At 48.4% G+C, this 16849-nt stretch overlaps 1 protein-coding gene across 1 annotated transcript in view; it reads left to right on the forward strand.

The window, feature by feature from the left end:
* ank3b (ankyrin 3b) overlaps positions 1-16849 on the forward strand; it is an 81057-nt gene that overhangs the window by 12121 nt on the left and 52087 nt on the right.

A 16849-nucleotide genomic window follows, 5' to 3' on the forward strand; every position in this document is an offset into this window, starting at 1 on the left:
GTTTCTCCATGACTCAGTGATGTGCTGTGTGATACAAGTCTCTGTCCTCCCAGGAAACACAGAGCTGTGAGCCTTTTTATCATCTCAACCTACTTATTTATAGGCTGGGATGATGAGGACACGCTCTAGTACACACACACACACACACACACACGCTCACTTGCTCTCTCTGTCTCTCTCTCACTCTCTCTACTGCTCTAAGAGAGAAAAGCCCCAAATCAAGGGCCCTCCAGTCCTGTATAGAGAACTTAGTCCAGCAGGGACAGTTAGACTGGTGGAGGACATTTTCAGTCATGAGAATCGAGAAACTCTGTCTGTGTTTGTGCCATCTCTCGGTGTCTTGTCTTTGTCTTCTCATGTCACGCCTGTAAGTCTGACCTTCTGGTTAGTCACCACCAGCTGGGGCTGGACTGAGAAACACACACCATCTTCTTCTGGAACACAGTTCTGACAGGTCTGTTCACCAGGCCATCAGCAACCAATACGACTCACTAACAGCCTGCCAGCAGTGTGTGTGCGTGTGTGTGTGTGTGTGTGTGTGTGTGTGCGTGTGCGTACGAGCATGGGTTGTGTTTGTGTGGTTCATAATGTCATGGTGGTGAGAGAGTCAATTGGCTGAGGTGAGGAGCTTGTGAGGTGGGGTAGCAGGTGTTTCATCCAGCAGATGATAACATTAGCTACAGGCTCTGAAGAATGTGAGGGGAGCTGGGAGGCAGGAAGAACTAGGGAGAGATGAAGGGGAGGAGAGGGAGAACTGTTTCATGCTTGTTAGGAGTTTTTACCATGCTGCACGCCATGGAGCTGGAGCACCACTCAGTCACAGCAGCCTCTCTTCTTATTGGCTGACGGCTTATCGAGCCAGATGAATGATTTACTTCCTGGCTAGTTTTAATGGTGAATCAGATATTATCTCAGGCTTCTACCCACCGGTCCGCTTCTGGGGAAGGGTCTATCACAGGGAATTATGCTGGACACTATCTTGTAAATTACTATGTGGTAATGACAAGACTGCATGGAGTCCAAAGGCCAGGCTAAACTTTAAGGTTCATGTTCCTCGTAATGTTTGATGTTTCGATTTTTTGTTGTTGTAGTTTTCCTATTTCCCTTCCTGTAATCAGAGACAGTATGATATGTAGTATGGAGTACTGTATCTGGTGCAGATCTTATCTAATTGATGGTTTTATACTGACCACACATTCTCAAATTTGGCTTTTTTCCAGAGCCATTTCTTGAAAGTGTCTTGACTGCAATAGATTACTTTATTGACTGCACACAGTATTGTGTTAATTGCTACATAACTCGGTACAAACCGTAGTAGCTCCAGTCTGTACTTGCATGGCAGTATCAGACTAGGATAATCCACCACTGGAATCTCCCCTCTCTACTAATCTAATTTCGAGCAGAGAAGCTCATTAAAGACGTGGCAGTCATGACAGGGTTAAGAACCCTCAAGTCTTCTTGTCAGATTCTCTGCTCCTCTGTGGCTTCCTCTCTGAGGGAGACGTTAATAAGGGATGCATCCCTGTCTGCTCCTGCTAATGCAGAGGGAGCCCCTGTGGCTGCAGGTTGGGAGGATTGAGAGCTGGTTGGATATAGAAGCGTGTCGTGGAGATTATTCATCTGCATAATCCCAACTGCAGGGCTGTCCAACCCTGTTCCTGGAGAGCCAACACCCTCTAGGTTCATGCTCCAACTATAACCGAGCGCTCATGAGTTTAATAGTTAGCAGATTGGTTGATGAACTGGGTCTGGAGTTGGATTAAATACGCTGTGGTGTTTAGGTTGAACTTGTTTGGGTAGCTGTGCCGTGTCTGGTGTCCTTCTGAACCCTCCTCATCCTCAGGAGGAAAGTTTTGTATTAGACTCAGTAATGATCTGTTACTGTAAAATCCCACTCACATGCACACACACAGACACTCATCATTTTCCTCTGTTATTATTGATTGCTGTGTGTTACCAGATAGCTTTTTCATGGCAAATTGAATTTCTTCTGTAAAACAAACACAATATAGGAACAATCCACCAATCTTTCTCAGCTTCTATTCTCAATCTCTTGGGAACAGAGTCGATGGATCCATAGGCAGTGCTACTGGGGCTTGTGATGGCAAGGTTGCGTATTGAGTTTTCCTGTAAACTGGTGGGAAAGGTCAAAGAGTTCATTCCTGTGTGGGGGAGAAGTGTGCCTCGTGCACAGTTAATGGGGAGGGGGCTCTAGTGCCTAATTTGTAACCAGCAGTGTTATGTTTTTAATTAGTTTAATTTGGCTACCATCCACATCAGTGAAATCAAGATGTTTCTGTACTGTCCATGGCGGTATAACTAGTTGATATCTGGCATTTTTGACTGCCAGATGAATCTGTTTGGAAAACAAAATATCTTACCAATCTCACTCTCCATTTTTCTTTGTGCCTGTCATCTTAATGGGTGTGGCTTCCATGTTCCTGGTAGCCAATCAGAGCAGTCTGTTCCTCACACGCATGTCCCAGTCGAGCCAGAGCGCTCACAGCTCATTAATATTCAGAGACTGCAGTCTCCAAGCGCGGGCTCAGGTGCAGTGTGAACATGCAGCCAACATACATAGAGAACCACGCTTGCATTGTATGTACTGTGGGATTCAAACATACCACAATGGAGTTCTTGTTGATGCACGCAAAATGCCTTGCTCAGAACACAGTGGCATTTTTACTGTGATTTCTTTTTTGTAAATTATTGAGTTTCCTTCCTTTTTTTCCAGTCATCATTCTGTCTTTTTGCTCCTTATCCGCTTCTATTTCTCGTCTGCAAATGCTCAAAGGATTCACACTTAGCTTGCTCTGCAGTGACAGCTGACATAGCAGAAAAAATTGCTAGGAAAAAGAGAGGTTTGGGTCAGTGTGTGGTCCTCATGGGAGAACATTTCATAATGGGACATCGTGGCCAATAGCTGTATGAGAACTGGTGTGTGTGTGTGTGTGTGCACTGATCTGGAGCATCTTCACCCCCCTTCTTTATTAGGCACTTCCAGCTGGTGGGTGAGAATCCTACCATAGTCATAGTGCTTCTCCTACCCTCCTTACCTCTCTCTCTCTCTCTCTCTCTCTCTCTCTCTCTCTCTCTCTCTCTCTCTCTCTCTCTCTCTCTCTCTCTCTCTCTCACATGTTCTTTTTTCTTCTGTTGCTCTCTTTTTCCTCTCTGTCTACCTCTCTCTTCTCTCTCTATCTCTGTCTGCCTCTCTCTCCTACCTCTATCTCTCAGCCCCTCCTTCCACGCTCTACCTCTCAGCTCCTCCCTCCCTTCCTCTCGCTTCTCTCCCTCTCCCTCCCTCCTCCCTGTCATTCCCATCCCTGTCTTGCGCGCAGCGGAGGGATGTGTGTGTGTGTGTATTGAGAGGATGTCTCCAGGTTCAGTTAGGGCCAGGGGGCTGTGGGACACTGAGACAGCAGGCAGTGGGACCAGACACTCCTCCTGAAGACAGAGACTCTTCTTGGGATACCGCCTTAAGCTTCACCCCCCTCCAGCATCCAGCACATTCCAACCAGGCTCAGCTCAGCCTGCAGGACCAAATGAAGAGCTATTTTAACCAGCTCTGGAACACATAAATACTGAAAGAAGCTGTGCTCCTCTGGACTGGATCCCACAGATACCCATCCTACATTCAGACAAAAACGTCAAGAACGTGTTTAGCAGGCACTTAACAGGAGGACGTTGCTTTTTAAGTCTTTCGTATTCATCCTTTTATATTTTATCTTCCTTGGTTCGTGCCCCTGAGAAGGATACTACAGCTGTTGTGCTGTGTGGGAGAATCTATCACCAGCTCCAGAGAAGCTGCTTTGGTCCAGTGAGGGGGCACCTTCCTTCGGCCACGGTTCTCACCTGCGTGGGCCCTGGTCTGCTGGGTTACCAGACCAGATCAGACACCTGGGGAGGGGAAAGCCCTGCCCCAACTCCGCTTCTGGGGATCTTCTATCCTGTCGAGCCTGCGTCAGGGAGAAGCTGTGTCGGTGCTCCTTTCTTTCCTAGTGAGCCTCTGAAAGGACCCTCGCCATGGCTCACGCTGCCTCCCAGCTGAAGAAGAGGGCTGATGTGGACCTGAATGCTGTGGAGGACGAGAAGGAGAAGAAGAGGAAGCTCAGGAAGCGTTCTCGAGAGCTGAAGAAAAAGGTAGAGGAGGAGAGGAGAGGGGGGATGGAGAGAGGAGAGAAGGGAAGCTCAGGGAGATTGTTCCATCACATCAGTTCCTCAACGATCTCGTTCTTTTGTCCTGGTTCATCTCCTTCATGAATCCTCAGCATATGCACTCACGCACTCACACACACACACACACACACTCACACATACATACATATCGCATGAGTGGGCTCCCGGCAGGGGTTGGGAGGGTGCGGGACAGAAGAGGGGGATGGAAGTAGGGAGATGAGAGCGGAGGTGGGGAGGTACAGTGTGGGGGGTGGCAGAGCTGAGGAGGGAGGGAGGGGAGACAGGCGGTCGGGAGTGTTTGTCTGTGGAGGCTGCTAACGAGCTGTGGTGCTTGCACATCCTGGTGGGCACCTACTGGGGCTCACCTGCTCAGGAAACACACACAGGTGTGCGTTTGATCTGTCTGTGTGGGTGTGTGTCAGAGGAATGAGGCTGGTGGGGGGGTGGGTGGGGAGCAGCACTTCAAGGGCAGGTGCTCTTACTGACTGACTGACTGACTGACCGACTGAATGACTGTTTTAATGATTTGACAAAGACAGGCAGAACCAGGCAGTGTGTAAGGTTCAATAAAATGTGTGTTGCTGCTGTGTAGAATGTTGATGTGGAGCTTATAGTACTGTACAGAACATACAGGAGGGGGGCTAGGTGTTATATGTGTTGTTGGTGGTCGGTGAAGGGTTTAACAGTTAAACATCAATTTAAACTGTAAAATGTATTTATGAATATTTATTGTTACTGTCCAGATTGAAAACGATGGAAGCTACTCCTTAGTGGATTATTCTGTTTTCCATATATGAACTGATGGTTACGTAAACATGGTGTGGTGTGTGTTGGCTACGGTGCCGTAGAGGGCTTGGTCACGCTTCTGGGGCTGCAGGATGGGACTCTTTGATCCCCCGTGGAAAATGAAAACATGTGGTCCACATTCAGATGATTCTAGAGTTAAACCTGCTCACACAGAGGCATTTAGTGTGATTTAGTATACTTTGTATATATATATATATATATATATATACATGCAATTAGTAAATATCCTGATATTTTGGGCTGTAAAACGCTCTAATGTGCAGAATTGTCAGCATATTTAAATGAATGTGTGTGTTATTTTGTTTGTGTGTGTGTGTGTGTGTGTGTGTGTGTCAGGGTATTTTATCCATCTCCCTGTGGAGCGGCCACAGCCTTTGGTGCAGAATAAGTCCACTGCAACAGTAAAGGGAGCCACACTTCTCACACAGTACGTAGGAGGAGGAAGATACAGAGAGAAACAGAAAGGGAGAGAGTGAGAGAGAGAGAGAGAGAGAGAGAGAGAGAGAGAGAGAGAGAGAGAGAGAGAGAGAGAGAGAGAGAGAGAGAGAGAGAGAGAGAGAGAGAGAGAGAGAGAGAGAGAATGAGGAACATGTACTGTATAAAGAGCTACCCAGAGAGGCATAGACAAAGAGAGAAGGCCTCAGACAGGCAGGACTGGCAGATGAGTTTCCAGAAGGCTCTTGGAGAGATACAGATGTGAGTCCCTCACATGATGGAACAATGGGCCCACCAACCACCACACAGGCCCAATCATCACTGTTGAGGAGAAATCAATCGCCTGTCCACCAGCCAATGAATCAGTCCGTTCTTCTTACTGCTGAGTCCTCTTGCCTTCATTAGATAAGTGTAATTATCCTTTTTTTCTCCTCCTCTGCCTTTTTATTTTGGCTTGATGACTGCAACCTTGACGGGCTCTCATTGCCAAGATCTATAAACCAATAGGATTGATTGCCACAAGTAGCTAATCGGTAAGGTTTTGGAAATAAGGGGATGGGGGGGGGGGGGGGGGGGGGTCCCAGGAGATGTGCGTACATGTGTGTGTTGTGTTGGTGAGAGGGCGTGAAGCCTTAATCCATCAGAGGGCTTCTAGACGTTCCAATGACTCAATACTGATGACCTCCACTCAGAAGTGTAGGGGCTGTGAGGTCAGAGGTCACAATGTTATAGGAGTCTTGGCGATAGTAAAAGTAGATAGTCATAGTACATACACATGTTAGTTCAGTTTAAGAGTGGGGAGCTGACTGTATTGGTTTACACTGCTGTGATTTGGGAGAGGAATAGAGGAACAGAGCGAAGGACAAGCCAAACACAGTGGCCAAAAATATTGATTACATTTTGTCTGTAGTATGGTAGGTTCAGTTGTGTATCATAGTGCTGGCGGGGGTACAGCTGGCTGTAGCTTAGAGTAGTAGTGGGCTTCTTGGCTGGCGTTGATCGGTCCTATCACATTTCCTGTCCCTGAAAATCCATATTATAGTCTGCTGCCCTGCCCTGCCCTGTCTTCCTCACCTCACCTCTTTTCTCCTCTCCTCTCCTCCCTCTCAAGGATCAGAATCCTGCTGTCCATTTGAGCACCAGAGCAGTAATGTCTGTGGGACTTATAGCACTAAAAGCTTTCTTCTTTCTCAGTGCATCACGTTTGTCAATGTTTCTTTCCCGTGGTTCTAGTAGGCTAAGTGTGACTTTGTGACTGGGTCTCGTACACAGTCTGAGCTGCTGTTGTATCTGTGTTATGTCACAGACTCAGAAGACGAGACCACTGTCTGTCCTCCAGCCTGTCCTTGTTTCAACTCAATCACACATATACACACACACACACGCAAAACACACACATACACATAAACACACACACACATACACAAACACATCCACCACACACACACACTTACTAAAGGAGCTGTTGACACCCCTATTTCCCCATGTCTCTTCCATCTATCTCTCTTATTGTTCTGTTTTTGGGGTAAAAAGAGGGGTGTTGAGGGCTGTGTGTATATGTGTGGATGGTTGGGGGGTGGGGCTTCTAATAGCTTGAGTTCACACTCACTGCCACCAGAATCCTCCTCTGTACACACACACACACGCACACGCACGCACATGCACACCCCACGCGACGGCATGAATCCCCTGACACTTATTTAAGCCAAGCCTCATTTTTCAAGGTCCCTGATTTCCCTCCTCCCCATCGCTCTTCCACCCACACTCCCCTCCTCTCTCATCTCTATTGTGTGTGGAGGGCTTCTTGGCTTTCCCCCACTCTTTTGGAGTCCCCCCTCACTCTTTCCACCCACCTCCGCCTGCCCTGCCCTTCCCCCCCTCCTCTCCAACCCCTCCTCCCTTTCTCCTCCCCCTCCTAGCTCTTCTCCGACACTGTTCCTGTCTGTCCTCAGTAGAGTCTTGTCCCTGGGGAGCTGTGCTCTGTGTCTGATTCCCCCATTTTTTACGTAAATCTACTCCGTAGCATTTCTCATGGTCTTACTTCTTTCTCTTTCTTTCTTTATTTCTTTATCTCATTCTCTCTCTCTCTTTCTCTCGCACACTCTCTATTGAGTTGTAATTGTGCTGGTCCTTGAAGCTAGTAAATAACACATTTTGAATGTGAAAACGGTATGGTTCAGGTGATTTACATCCCATAGAAAATCATCTCACATGTAGCTTTATGGAAAACCAACCCCAGCGTGTAGGTTGTAATACCGTGGTACAGCGTGAGTGAAGTGACATTACTCCAGTCACATGGACCAGACATGTCGCTGCAGCAAAGTGGAACGGAGAGACAAAGAAGCATCCAAGCTGAGAGCGCCTCCTCTTCCTCCCCCTACCCTCATCTTCCTTCCTGATCTGCATAACCCACCAATCACGACAGAGCCAGCCCACTCACGCCTGCCATCAAAGCCGTTGAATCATGGGAGATTAACGGCCTCCCATCCCACTGTACTGCATATGGAAACGTAGCAGGTACACACTGCATACACTTCTAATGAGGATGCTGAACTAGGCCAGGGTGTGCTGCTGTATCTGGAGGTTAATGGAGACTCTGCTCTGTTTGTGGAGGCTCTGCCATGCTGCGGAGCATCCAGACAAACCTCATCCTCCCTCTGACTGACAGAGGAGAAGTGGGCAGGGGATGGGAGAACACAGGCGAGGCTCTGGCTCAGCACAGCTGACCATCCTGCTGCGGGTTCTTCCGGAGAATGAGACGATAACAAGGAGAAGAGAGTGAACAGCCATGTGACGGTGGAGAACAAGCAGAGGGTGGGGTGGAGGAGAGGAGAGACGAAGGCTGGGAGGTAGTGAGAGGAAAACAGAGGGTTGAGAGGGAGGGAATGTGTTGCAATCGAGGAGAGGAGAAGACCGTGGAGGAGGAGGAAAGATTGTGGGGCGGACAAAAGAGGAGTGGGATGGAGGGGGTGAGAGGAAAGGAAGATAAGAGTGTGATGGAGGAGAAAAAAGCTCTAAGTATTACGATGGGTATGAATAATAGAACTGTAGCCCATCAGAAGCCTGCGAGAAGGAGAGAGACAGAGAGAGAGAGAGAGAGAGAGAGAGAGAGAGAGAGAGAGAGAGAGAGAAAGGGAGAGAGAGAGAGGAATGGAGAGTCAGTCATAATGTTGTGGGGTAAAGGGAAAGAAAGGGTGAGGGGGGTCATAGAAGGAGAGGGTAGGGGTTATTAGAAGTAGAAGATGGAGGGTAAGGAGAGGGTGGTGGTAAAGAAATGGAGCGAGTTGGAGTAAAGAGAGGGACAGAGTGGGGGCGAAGAAAGGGAGAGTGTTAACTGGAGTAAACATTAGCGGTGTTCTCAGAGGGAGGGGGCATGATGTGTTGGTTAAGCTTTTTATCCGACTGCTTCCCTGCAGGGCTGTTCTTCTATTCCCCACCCCACCTCTCTCTCTCTCTCTCTCTCTCTCTCTCTCTCTCTCTCTCTCTCTCCCCCCCTTCTCTCTTGCTCTCTCTCCACTGCAGAGATAGTCAGAACTGGGTCGAGTTGCATTTGTGAAACACAGACAGACACAGACGCGTACTGTACACGCACATGTACACGCACATGTATGCAATTATTAACACACAGCCTCACCCCTCAGTTTCCTCAGTCTGTTTGAATGCAGCACCAGCCACCAGAAACTACAACCACAACAGCCTTTACAGTATCTTCCTTTTGAATCAGAAACATATACACACACAGCTGTTTAGATGGATGAGCCACAGGAATGTGTGCACGTGAGTGTGTGTGTGTTCATACTTACCTTCCTCTCTTCTGCTCTGCAGTTGTTCAGAAGTAACACATTCTGAGAACCTTGAAATCGTGTACTCTTTTAGTAGCTGCACAGTATTACACTAATTTTCTGAGCTTAATTTGAGCAGACAAAAGATAATTTGTGCAGTTTGTGTAAATAGATATTTAAAATGGCGTAAGGCTTGTATTTCATTAGATAGTGGACTTCAGCAGCAGGTGTGTGTGTGTGTGTGTGTGTGTGTGGGTGGTGAATGCAGGCTGCTCCATTGCTCTCTGTTTTCCCTGCTTGTAGCGGACACTGAAGGTGAGCGGAAGGGTGGGGCTGTAGTCTGGAAACACACATGCTCTCTGCCCTGCCACACACTCTCACGCACGCACACGCACACACACACATCCTGACACGTATTCACCAGAGAAGTCGAGGTGTGTGATATATGTCCTGCTGCCCAGCCTTCTCTGTCAGGCAGTGTGTATGTGTGTGCATGTGTGTGTGTGTGTGTGTGTGTGTGGCAGGGCGGGGTGGGGCGAGGGGCATGCCAGGTAGTCACGTCACGGACCACAAAGTATCCTGGGTCAGTGCTGAGCTGTGCAGAGACGTTAGGCTTTCCAGGCTGGGAGTCTGGGGCCAGAGCCAGGAAACACTAACCTCCTTTCTTCTCCATCTCTCTCCTCTTTACACTCACTCTCTTTCTCTCTTCCCCACTCCATGTCCTCTCTTTTAGTCCCAGAGAGAAAAGCAAAAGAGAGGGAGAGAGAGTGAGATGAAGAGTGTGGTGGAGCTGCTGGACCCATACATTACTCACTTATCTTCGTTTGGCTCCATGGTGCATCATCAACACTGATGTGTCATTGGTTGTTTGTATGTACATTGTTTGCTCATTTTTTTTGGTCATCTTACTGGTTTCCTTCTTCAGTAAAATTGCTCTGTGAGGACTGGGAAGTAGTAGGGAGGAAGTGGACATTGATGCCCTTGGTCAGAGTGCTTATCGATCCTGAGAGAACATTTCACTAATAATCCATTAGCAACTCTGTGGCTTAATGCCACATATATGTGTCCTGCCTTTTTGGTGCTACAATGGAATGAATCCCTGTTCAGTCAGAGTAGTTTTTCCCTGTCACATCTTTGCGTGTGGCGTGTGTGTGCTTGTGTTTGTGTCAAGCAGATGAGGTTAGCAGCTGCAGCAGTACCATGTGTTAGGTTGCCATTGAACTAAGGAGGAGTGCAACATTGCGAGCATGTGATTGGCCGATGCGAGAGGAAGTGAACCATAGCAAGTCCATCTGTGTGTTGTTTACAACCCATGCAGCAGCTTTTAAATGCACCACTTCGTTAAGTCGCACAATCCGACAAATGGGAACCCTAGGGTGGAAGGACAGTGAAATCCTGTCGACCCTGAAACCTGACAGGACCCACCTGCCCAGCACAAGAGACAGACCAGCAGACCAGTGAATTGTGTCTCATTTTAATTGAGACCAATTACATTATCCTTCTAAAAACAGATAAGTTAGGGGCTGGGATTGTTGTTATTTCTTGAAAGGGTTATCTTAGCTTTAAAATGTTCAAGTGAACTAGGAACCAGAAGGATGACAGTCTGCAGGAAGTATGGCTGTTCCAGCTAGTCCTCATGTGGGCTGGGGTCCTGAGGGGCTGGGGGATGCAGGGTGTTTGGTATGGAGGCTGGTGGGTGTTCTCTGGACATCTCTAACTAATTCATGACCTCGGCTCAGTGGCTGTCAGAAGAGATTAGGCTACTGTGAGAACAGACGGCCAGTGTCAGCCCTTTCTGTCTGTCTGTCTGTCTGTCTGTCTGTCTGTCTGTCTGTCTGTCTGTCGTACACACGTCACAGCCATCCTTGACTTTGCTTAGCCCAGAGTAGCTCTCGAGCAGCAACAGTACAGCATCAGCATCGATCCACTATTCAATGAGGAGTCAGCAGAGCTGAGCCCACAGCCAATCGCCTGAGAGTGTGTGGTACTGATCACGTGGTATGTGTTCTGCTAGGTATAATGATTTAGCTTAGACTCTGTGAGCAGTCTGTACCAGAGGGGAACACTAACATTGTGGTTGCTGACAATTAGCAAGGCTTTCAGTTATGTGGGCACTGTCAATGCAGTGATCAAGTGTAGCCACTAGGGTCTGATAGAGAACTGGTGTTTGGAGATTCCCAAGTATGCACGTTTGTTTGTGTTGCTCTCTCTCTCACTCTGTGACATTATCTCTCGCTCCATATCTCGCCAGTCTCCCTCTCTTTCCGGTCTCTTTTTCTTTCTGTTCATGTGCTTTCCCCCAGAACCAGCCTATCAGCCTCTCTACCTGCAGCTACTGTCCCTATGTCCAGCTGAGATGAAGAGGTGATCCAGCCTTCAGCCATATTGATCAGAGGACTGAGGGTCAGGTTCTGCAGAGGAAGATGATGAAGGAGGGAGAGGAGGGAGAGGAGGGCAGCGAGGCGTGTCTCGTGAGGAATGAGACATGAGGAGTACTCTTAATTGGCTGTATTGATCAGGCTGGTGGTTCATCTGTTTACACCAGAGTCAATAGCTGTATGTTTGTTAGACACTGTTCTAGTGAACGTCATCTTCACACTTGGAGATGATTCAGCAGAATACTTATGACAGTGGTACATCACAGCGGTTTGTTAGTAGAACTGTGTAAAATGGTGCCACTCTGGTTGAAGGACTATAACAGGTGCTAGTCATAAAATACACAAATAATTACCCAATGTGACTGGAAGAGATAGGACGCGAAGAGGAAATATTACAAGACATTACAGATGCTTGAGTTTTATTACCTTTATAGCATCATAAGACACTAGTCTTGAACCCTTAGCATTGCAAAGCATTCTAGAACCTTCAGCATTCCAAAAACATTCTGGAAATATCAACATCACAAAACATTCTGGAAATATCAGCATCACAAAACATTCTGGAACCTTTCACATCACAACAGTGAGAACCCTCAGCTTAATAAGGGACTGTAACCATTAAGGATGATCAAGTTTTCATTCCCGGGGCTTCCACTCCACCTCACACTGCAGTCAGGATTCTGTTGCCATGACAACTCCTCCTTTCCCACTGGATCAACTGCCAGCCTTGCAAAGCAGAGACATCCCCTCCAAAAATACCAGAAAAAAAAATATTCACTTCAACTGAATATGACATACATACACATCGCTACATACAAGTACTTTAGGTGGGTTTGATACATCTCGGTTGTAGGTTTATTTTATTGTGCTGGGTATAACCAGTACAGGGCACCACCTATGTTGATAACATCAAACAGTCTCTTATTTGCGATTGCTTTATGCTTACAGTGAGAAGGCCAAGCATATCAGATTGGAATTAATGGTCCACCTATAAGATGAAAAAATAACCTTATTTAACCATCAAAATGAGTTATTGTTGACTGCATTGATCCAATTCATTAAGCTGTTGGCAACTGTGTATGTGTGTGTGATTGGGGTTGTGTGGCTGGGTAGTGGCTGATTATATTGTTGATGCAGTCAGTAGCTATCCAGAGAAGCCAGCCTCTACTGGGTTGCTGCCTGCCTGTCCGCCTGCCTGCTTACCAGAGAAAGATCAGCCATATCTCCTTAGCTCCTCCAGTGGACTTAATGTTCTTGTCCCCAGGCAAAAGCCTGGTGTGTTGCCTACAGCTAAGCTACCTAACCACTGTGCAACCTCCAGGCTCCAGCCTCCAGGATACACTGGCTTTGGCTACTCCAGCAACAGTGGACATACTGGCTACTCTGACGTCACTATCTACACGAGTAGCTCCACTGGCTAACTGACCTGGCAGTGGATCTGCATTGTGGCTCAGGGAAAAAGAGCTGATAAGACAGGAAGACAATGAGACTTGCTCTGGACAGATTCCTGGCTGGGGGGCCTCGTGGGCAGGGGCAGGGGGGCAGGAGAAGGGGGGCGGGGGCCCTACTCTAACCATCCCTGGCTGCTGAGGACTATTTTTCTATTTTGGTTCCCCCGTGCGTATCATGGTTACTGCTAGCCCAGAGTGACTAGTGCCTACTAATATGGTAAGTGTGGGAGAGAGATTCCCCTGTGCTGCTATGTGGGATGAGGGCCAGCCAGGAGAGGGTTCAGCTGGCTCTCGCTCAGAGCTGCTGTTTACAGGCAGATGCAGGTCTGAATGTGGCAGGCGACTGGAGCTGGTGTTGGTTTATTGTGCAAGATGCTGTTGCTACTTTGTGCTCAATACTCTGTTGTTGAAGGGATACAAACGTTAAAGGTGATGTTGCACTACAACGCAAGCGCATACCTAAACTGCACGGTCGTTCAAAAACTGTATACGTTCTTGCGAAGCCAAAGTTGTATACTTAAGTACAACAATTAAGAGTAGTATGATGTTATTGTTCAGTTCAGAGGAGGAAGAGATTAGCAGCGGAACTGTTGGTTGCCCCCTGTCCTCCCAGGCATGCAGGTATTTTTAGCCCAAGCATAATGCCCCTGTCTCAGCCTGGTCCTATCCCAGCCCCCCCCTGTCCCAGCTCCAGCCCCTGCTCCAGTCCTGGCGCTATAGCATAGCTCATTGAATACTCAGGTTTCACTCACTACTGCAGGGGAAAATGGCAGTGGAGGAGGCAGCAGAGTTTCTCTCCTATCCAGTAAGTCCTCTCATCTGATTCATTACCTGCCTGAGCTGGTGCTGCTCTGAAGCTTTAGTCTGATTAAGTTTGAAGCGGTTGCCGATTTTGAAGCTGATGTTTGTGTGTGGCTGACTTTGTGAATGCAGGGTCCCAGGATGGGACAAGGACAGGAACTAGAGCGTGTGTGTGTTTACTGTTGTGGACTGCAGCATGGTGCAGTGTGTGACGGGGATTCGCATCCCGGCTTTGAAAGGCATCATAACTCAGAGATATCATCAGGAAGAGCTACTTAAAGTCACATTTGAGTATTGTGTTCTGATTGATCGATGTTAATGTAACCCACTGACCTTGGATCCAGCGCCGTACGCAGCGGAAGAGAGAGAGAGAGAGAGAGAGAGAGAGAGAGAGAGAGAGAGAGAGAGAGAGGGGGGGGGGGGGGGGGGGGGGGGGGAGGAAGAGAGAGGGAGGAAGACAGAGGGAGGAAGAGAAAGAGAGAGAGCGAGAGGTTAGCCAGGGACGAGTCTATGGTGTGTCTCTGTCATGTAAATGTACTGTAACATCGTTACTGTCGAGTTGGGTGTCCAGACAGATGGAAAGGTCCGGGTTTCTAAGGGAGAGGTGGAATGGGTGCCATTTTATGATGATTATAGTGCGATGAACAGAAGAACTATGGCTCCATTTGGACCCCGATGTCACTGAAGAAGACTGTGATGAGCTGTTACTGCCTGAGAGAAGTAAGCTCTTACGGTGTCCTTGGACCGCAAACATGTTGTCTTGGTCGAATGGTAAACGTGTGGGTTTGCGTTCGGGTTCGAACCGCATCCAGGGGCTAGGTAGCTTTACCTGGGAGTTGTGAGATCTTAGTCGTGAAAGAATGTGAGGGTGTCCTCTTGGTTGGAAGGTAGCCGTTTGGGTTCGTTGCCCGTCCCAGAATTCAACCCTGAGGTACTTCTAACCCATGTCATCTGTGAAGTACCAGTGGTTTGGTTATGTTAAAGGACCACACAGGCCGCACATCTGTAGCTGAGAGTCAGAGTGGTGCTGTGTGCCAGCAGTAAACACATAGGAGATATTCAGTAATCATATGAAGAAATGAACTGAATGTAGCCTGGTGTTTAAGTGATAGAGGCATGCTGGTTGGCCCACAGAGGCTGTTGGAGGCTAGAGCACCTAGCATCAGGTGTGTCTGGGTCCAGTTAAAGCTCCTTCACATAACTGGTTCTGGACTTTTCATGCTTGATTCATGGTTGAATATATTTTAGTTGACTATAATTGAAGATGTTTCAGTTCAAGTGTCATCCATGGACAGTAAGGATGGCTCCTTGGTCTAACGGTACAGTACGTGCCTGGTAGACCCGGGGTTTGGTCCCTGTTTCATGCACTTCTGGTTCTGTACAGGGAGGCACAGACTGATTAAAATGACCATGCATGCATTATTACCCAAAGCCCTCTTAGTTCAGAGTTTAGTGTTTGTGTGTGTGTGATGGTCAGTATCAGTTGACAGCTTTAGTGCGAGGGGTTCACCCTATCTCCAACCAGCCTCCCCCTGAAGCTATAGCTAGCCTAAACATAGACAGTATAGCTATTCTATGTCTCCCTCTCTCTCCTTGTTTCTCTCTCCTTTTCTCTCCCTCTAAAGGGATCCTATGTCAGTGAGCCGTATGTTGGGAGCCAGAGGAATAGGATAGAGGTGGATCCTGGGGGAAATGGTAGGAGGGACAGGAGGACCAGAGAGACTTAGTTCAGAGGAGGATGCCTAGTTTGTGTGAATGTGAATGTGTGTGTGTACATGTGTGTATGCTTGTGAATGCCTTTGACCCTGGCATGGTTGTTGCGATCACAATGTGTGCTTAATGATTGTTTGTGTGTGAATGTTTGTGTGTGGTCCGGTAAGCCCTGTTGTAACTTCAACTCTGCTCCAGGGAGCTCACGGATGCTGACAGTGCTCTGATGGTGACACAGATAAAACCACTTATTGTGTGTGTGTGGGTGTGTGTGTGTGCTTGCATGCGTGTGTTAGGATCTAGACTGATAAGTCCCCCAGAGCCACTGAGCAGCAGCCAGTGCAAAGGGAAGTGACCTAAGAGCCCACAGGCAGAGACACTAATCTGGTTACAATGACTGACACAACACACACACACACGCACGCACACATGCACACACAAGCATACACACACGCACCACCTATCCAAGCCACTGTGACCTGCTCCTAAACCATAGACCACTGATCAGCTGTCCCTCTAGCTGCTGTTTGTCAACCACAAATCTGTTGTCACCTGAACTAACTATCACTGTTAAACATTTGAAGCTTCCCCTTTAGACAATAGTGATAGACTGGGGTCATGTTTCCCAGCTCCTGTGTAAGGTCCTTCACCACTGAGACTGTAAGTCTACTTTACAGGTGCATAAACTCTACTAGTTATCACTGTAGCAGGGTAGAAATGTGCAGTAGCAGCCCTCTGGTGCTGTGAGTTTTGGACAGAGGGAGTGAGCCTGTGTGCATACTGTAGGAGAGAGACATGTAAGAGCCTGAGTGGGATGACTCCAACATGCCTTGTGGCATGTGGTGTGTGTGACTGGGGTGTGGCAGAAATCATTACAGCACTGCAGCAAGAGCAGACAGGGACACTCCCTGCCCAACCCTCCACTCCTCCCCCTCCTCCCCCTCCTCCTGCCCCCCCCTCTTCCCCCTCCTCCTGGTTCCCCTCCTCACCCTTCCCCTCCTCCCCTTCCCCTCCTCCCCCTCCTCCTGCCTCTCCTCCTCACCCTCCTCCTGGCTCCCCTCCCCTCCTCCCCCTCCTCCTGCCTCCCCTCCTCCCCCTCCTCCTGCCTCCCCTCCTCCCCCTCCTCCTGCCTCCCCTCCTCCCCCTCCTCCTGGCTCCCCTCCTCACCCTTCCTCTCCTCCCCTTCTCCCTCACTCCCCCTCCTCCCCTCCTCCACTTCTTCCCTCCAACTCCTGTAGAGGCTGACTACTCACATGGACAGGCCACACCCATATTGACCCCCATGCGCACATACTACACACACACGCCC

This window comes from Hypomesus transpacificus, chromosome 13 (genome assembly GCF_021917145.1).
Source record: "Hypomesus transpacificus isolate Combined female chromosome 13, fHypTra1, whole genome shotgun sequence".
Classification (NCBI taxonomy): domain Eukaryota; kingdom Metazoa; phylum Chordata; class Actinopteri; order Osmeriformes; family Osmeridae; genus Hypomesus; species Hypomesus transpacificus.